Source organism: Ovis canadensis, chromosome 2, assembly GCF_042477335.2.
Source record: "Ovis canadensis isolate MfBH-ARS-UI-01 breed Bighorn chromosome 2, ARS-UI_OviCan_v2, whole genome shotgun sequence".
NCBI lineage: Eukaryota > Metazoa > Chordata > Mammalia > Artiodactyla > Bovidae > Ovis > Ovis canadensis.
Window position 1 is genome coordinate 14,251,497 of NC_091246.1, and position 6,004 is coordinate 14,257,500.

Consider the following 6,004-nt stretch of genomic DNA (forward strand, 5'->3'; position numbering starts at 1 on the left):
CCAGAATAGCACAAGAATATTCTGACGTCACCATTAACTTTCTTTCACCATCTCAAAGATCACAGCTTTTTAAAAACTTGAAATTCACCATGTTAACCATTTTAAAGTATAATCTGTATCTTTTTTGGCATCTTCATGATATCATATCAGTTTAGTTCAGTCACTCAGTCGTGTCTGACTCTTTTCAACCCCATGAACTGCAGCACGCCAGGCCTCCCTGTCCATCACCAACTCTCAGAGTTTATTCAAACTCATGTCCATTGAGTCGGTGATGCCGTCCAACCATCTCATCCTCTGTCATCTCCTTCTCCTCCTGCTCTCACTCTTTCCCATCATCAGGGTCTTTTCAAATGAGTCAGCTCTTCGTATCAGGTGGCCAAAGTATTGGAGTTTCAGCTTCAACATCAGTCCTTCCAATGAACACCCAGGACTGATCTCCTTTAGGATGGACTGGTTGGATCTCCTTGCAGTCCAGGGGACTCTCAAGAGTCTTCTCCAACACCACAGTTCAAAAGCATCAGTTCTTCAGTGCTCAGCTTTCTTTCTAATTCAACTTTCACATCCATACATGACTACTGGAAAAACCATAGCCTTGCCTAAACAGACCTTTGTTGACAAAGTAATGTCTCAGCTTTTTAATATGCTGTCTAGGTTGGTCATAACTTTCCTTCCAAGGAGTAAACGTCTTTTAATTTCATGGCTGCAATCACCATCTGCAGTGATTTTGGAGCCCCCCAAAATAAAATCAGCCACTGTTTCTACTGTTTCCCCATCTGTTTGCCAAGAAGTGATGGGACCAGAGGCCATGATCTTAGTTTTTTGAATGTTGAGTTTTAAGCCAGGTTCTTCACTCTCCTCTTTCACTTTCATCAAGAGGCTTTTTAGTTCCTCTTCACTTTCTGCCATAAGGGTGGTGTCATCTGCATATCTCAGGTTATTGATATTTCTCCTGGCAATCTTGATTCCAGCTTCTGCTTCTTCCAGCCCAGCATTTCTCACGATGTACTCTGCATAGAAGTTAAATAAGCAGGGTGACAATATACAGCCTTGACACGCTTCTTTACCTATTTAGGACCAGTTCTAACTGTTGCTTCCTGACCTGCATACAGATTTCTCAAGAGGCAGGTCAGGTGGTCTGGTAGTCCCATCTCTTTCAGAATTGTCCACAGTTTATTGTGATCCACACAGTCAAAGTCTTTGGCATAGTCAATAACACAGATATAGATGTTTTTCTGGAACTCTCTTGCTTTTTTGATGATCCAGTGGATGTTGGCAATTTGATCTCTGGTTCCTCTGCCTTTTCTAAAACCAGCTTGAACATCTGGAAGTTCACATTTCTTGTATTGCTAAAGCCTGGCTTGGAGAATTTTGAGCATTACTTTACTAGCATGTGAGATGAGTGCAATTGTGCGGTAGTTTGAGCATTCTTTGGCATTGCCTTTCTTTGGGATTGGAATGAAAACTGGCCTTTTCCAGTCCTGTGGCCACTGCTGAGTTTTCCAAATTTGCTGACATATTGAGTGCAGCACTTACACAGCATCATCTTTTAGGATTTGAAATAGCTCCACTGGAATTCCATCACCTCCACTTGCTTTGTTCGTAGTGATGCTTTCTAAGGCCCACTTGACTTCACATTCCAGGATGTCTGGCTCTAGGTGAGTGATCACACCATCGTGATTATCTGGGTCATGAAGATCTTTTTTGTACAGTTCTTCTGTGTATTCTTGCCACCTCTTCTTAATAGCTTCTGCCTCTGTTAGGTCCATACCATTTCTGTCCTTAATTGTGCCCATCTTTGCATGAAATGTTCCCTTGGTATCTCTAATTTTCTTGAAGAGATCTCTAGTCTTTCCCATTCTGTTGTTTTCCTCTATTTCTTTGCATTGATCACTGAGGAAGGCTTTCTTATCTCTCTTTGCCATTCTTTGGAACTCTGCATTCAAATGGGTATATCTTTCCTTTACTCCTTTGCTTTTCACTTCTCTTCTTCTCACAGCTATTTGAAAGGCCTCTTCAGACAGCCATTTTGCTTTTTTGCATTTCTTTTCTTGGGGATGGTCTTGATCCCCATCTCCTGTACAGTGTCATGAACCTCTGTCCATAGTTCATCAGGCACTCTATCAAATCTAGTCCCTTAAATCTATTTCTCACTTCCACCTTATAATCATAAGGGATTTGATTTAGGTCATACCTGAATGGTCTAGTAGTTTTCCCCACTTTCTTCAATTTAAGTCTGAATTTGGCAATAAGGTGTTCATGATCTGAGCCACAGTCAGCTCCTAGTCTTGTTTTTGCTGACTGTATAGAGTTTCTCCATCTTTGGCTGCAAAGAATATAATCAGTCTGATTTCGGTGTTGACCATCTGGTGATGTCCATGTATAGAGTCTTCTCTTGTGTTGTTGAAAGAGGGTGTTTGCTATGACCAGTGCATTCTCCTGGCAAAACTCTATTAGCCTTTGCCCTGCTTCATTCTGTATTCCAAGGCCAAATTTGCCTGTTACTCCAGGTGTTTCTTGACCTCCTACTTTTGTATTCCAGTCCCCTATAATGAAAAGGACATCTTTTTTGGGTGTTAGTTCTAAAAGTCTTATAGGTCTTCATAGAACCATTCAGCTTCAGCTTCTTCAGTGTTACTGGTTGGTGCAGAGACTTGGATAACTGTGATATTGAATGGTTTGCCTTGGAGACGAACAGAGATAATTCTGTCGTTTTTGAGATTGCATCCAAGTACTGCATTTCGGAGTCTTTTGTTGACCATGATGGCTACTCCATTTCTTCTGAGGGATTCCTGCCCGCAGTAGTAGATATAATGGTCATCTGAGTTAAATTCACCCATTCCAGTCCATTTTAGTTTGCTGATTCCTAGAATGTCGACGTTCACCCTTGCCGTCTCTTATTTGACCACTTCCAATTTGCCTTGATTCATGGACCTAACATTCCATGTTCCTATGCAATATTGCTCTTTATAGCATCGGACCTTGCTTCTATCACCAGTCACATCCACAACTAGGTATTGTTTTTGCTTTGGCTCCATCCCTTCATTCTTTCTGGAGTTATTTCTCCACTGATCTCCAGTAGCATGTTAAGCACCTACCGACCTGGGGAGTTCATCTTTCATTCAGTTCAGTCAGTTCAGTCACTCAGTCGTGTATGACTCTTTGCGACCCCATGAACCACAGCATGCCAGGCCTCCCTGTCCATCACCAACTCCCAGAGTCCACCCAAACCCATGTCCATAAAGTCAGTGATGCCATCCAACCATCTCATCATCTGTCATCCTCTTCTCCTCCTGCCCTCAATCTTTCCCAGCATCAAGGTCTTTTCATATGAGTCAGCTCTTTGCATCAGGTGGCCAAAGTATAGGAGTTTCAGCTTCAACTTCAGTCCTTCCAATGAACGCTGAGGACTGATCTCCTTTAGGGTGGACTGGTTATAAACACAACTAATTCCAGGACATTTCCATGATTCCAAAAAAAAAAGGCTCCATATCTGTAGTCACTGTCAGTTCTTCCCCCACCCATTTTCTAACAGTCGCTAATTTACCTTCTGTCTTCAGATTTCTATAGATTTGCCTATTCTGGACATTTCTAAAAAATGGAATCACATAGTATCTGGTTCTTTGTGATTGGCTTCTTTCACTTAACATAGTGTTTTCAGGGTTCATCCATGTGTCATTTCTTTTTTAATGGCTATATAATATTCCATTTATGGATATGCCACATTTATCCACTCATCAGCTGGTAGACATTTGGCTTGCTTTCACTCTTTGGCTATTATGAATAATATGAACATTTGTGCCCCACTCTTCAAACTCTTGGGCATATAACTGAGATTGGAGTAGCTGGGTCATACCACAGCTCTATGTTGAACTTTTTGAGGAATTTCCAAGATCACTATTTTTATATCATAAACAATCAAAAGTGAAAAAAAATCATGCATATTACTAGACAGACAGAAGCATGGGCAAACCTGTTGTTACTGGTCAGGTACCAAGATGCAGCGCTAGATTTTCAGGCGGAGGAGGGTTGTGAAATTTATAACAGAAAAAAAGTTGTTTTAGAGCAATGGCTTTGGTGAGAAGAGAAAATAAGGGTTTTTTTTTTTTTTTTCTAAAAAAATGAAAGTGAAATTAAACCCAGGTTCATCTCTAAGTTCCTGTTTGAATAGCCAGCTCTTGTTCAGGTAGTGGTCTCAGAACATTCAGGAAAAGTTCTTCCTTGGAAATTGTGTACAAAAGGGAGAACCACAATATTTCTTCGCCACTCAGTGGGTTCCTGTTGCTGGGGAGCAGAGGATATGAAAAACCTGGGATGAAACAAAGTAGAGAACACATGCTGAGAGTAAGAATATGTCTCCCTCCAGGGCTCACATCTTGTGAGAAAACAAAAGTAAGAAAAGTTCAGGACTTTTCCCCAGCAGTCCAGTGGTAATGACATCACCTTCCAATGCAGGGGGTGGGGGTTCAGTCCCTGGTCTGGCAGCTAGGATCCCACATGCCTCGTGGCCATAAAAACAAAACACATAACAGAAGCTGTATTGTAACAAATTCAATAAAGGGTATTTTTCTTTTTAATGGTCCACATAAAATTAAAAAATTTTAAGGAAGAAAATCCCCAAAGACAATTTATCTGGTTGGGAGATATCCTCATGAAAGAAAGAAGCCAAGTCCATAGGGAAACCAGGGTAGGTTCTAAGACCCTGGAGTGGCATGAAGACTTGAAGTAACCCATGAGGATTGTGGGTGTTCTCCCTAGAAAAGTCCACATGTCACATGTTATTCCAGCACTTTCATTGGATCTTCACACCATTTCTGAAGCCCATCTAAGGCCTCCTTTGAGTCCAGGGACCCCAGGTTCTTGATCATGGTTTTAGGCCATTGACATCAGTTCACCTCCATGCCTCATTTTAGGCTGTGGGTGCACACCTTTCTCCAATACTACTGCCCAACATTCTCTGTAAAGAAAAAAATAAAACCCCCACATGATTTTATCAGGCCAGTTTACCAGAGAATGGCTTGATTTTAATATACTTTCTTTCTAGCACCAACGTTGTTAATTATATTAATTTAAATGAATGGAATAAAAATAAAGAAACAGGTAACAACTTGGATTCCCAAGCCAGTGAGTCAACATCAGAATCAGAAGTCAAGTGCTTGCCTTTTGAATCTGGCTTTATCTTTCCTGGTAAACAGGAAGATGAAAAAAGAAAACATTTCACTTTTTAAAGAACAAGGTGTTTTGTTAAACTTTTTTAAGGACAACTCTTTAACAGATTTTCAATTGATTGAATTTTTGTATTTTAGAATTTTATCTTTTGCAAAGCTATGTTTTGCCTAGCTTTGCAAAAAACAAATCTCTTTGTTTTGATTTCTAAAGTCACTATAGTTCATATTACCTTTTTCAAGCAATAAATATCTATTTCTTGCAACAACTAGAATATTGGGAGACCTAGTAAAGCCCAGGGTTTCCATGAATTATACCCAAATTCACCTGTCAGGTGATTTAAATGCCAACTGGACAACCCACCATCAGTATTAAGTGATACCTAAAAGCAAACATTTGACCTCTGGGACATAAAAAACTTCTCAATTTCCACAGCAGTATTCTGTCTCCCATCTGCCCTGTGCCAAAAAAAAACCTTTGCAATCACCAGTTTCTTTTGACTATTTGTAGAGCATAACCATCGGCATATTCATTCATGCCATTTATAGTATTGAACCGTATTGATCCTCACCTCCACCATCTTACCTAATCTCCATTGAATCCTGGAGGTTGCTAATCACCACCACAAACAGCCTGATTTCTGGTTCTACATTAGAAACCTCTACACTTTTCTGCCACCATAATTATTTTCTTTGTTTATGAAATAAAATTTAAAAGCAAGCTAGAATGCTGGCTCTGAAACACCAGCATAAAAAGAATTGTGTCCATGTTTTCTAGTGGAAAACAGCAGTTTGAATGTGTTATCATTCCAAAACCATCATTAGGGAAGAATTAGGAACCT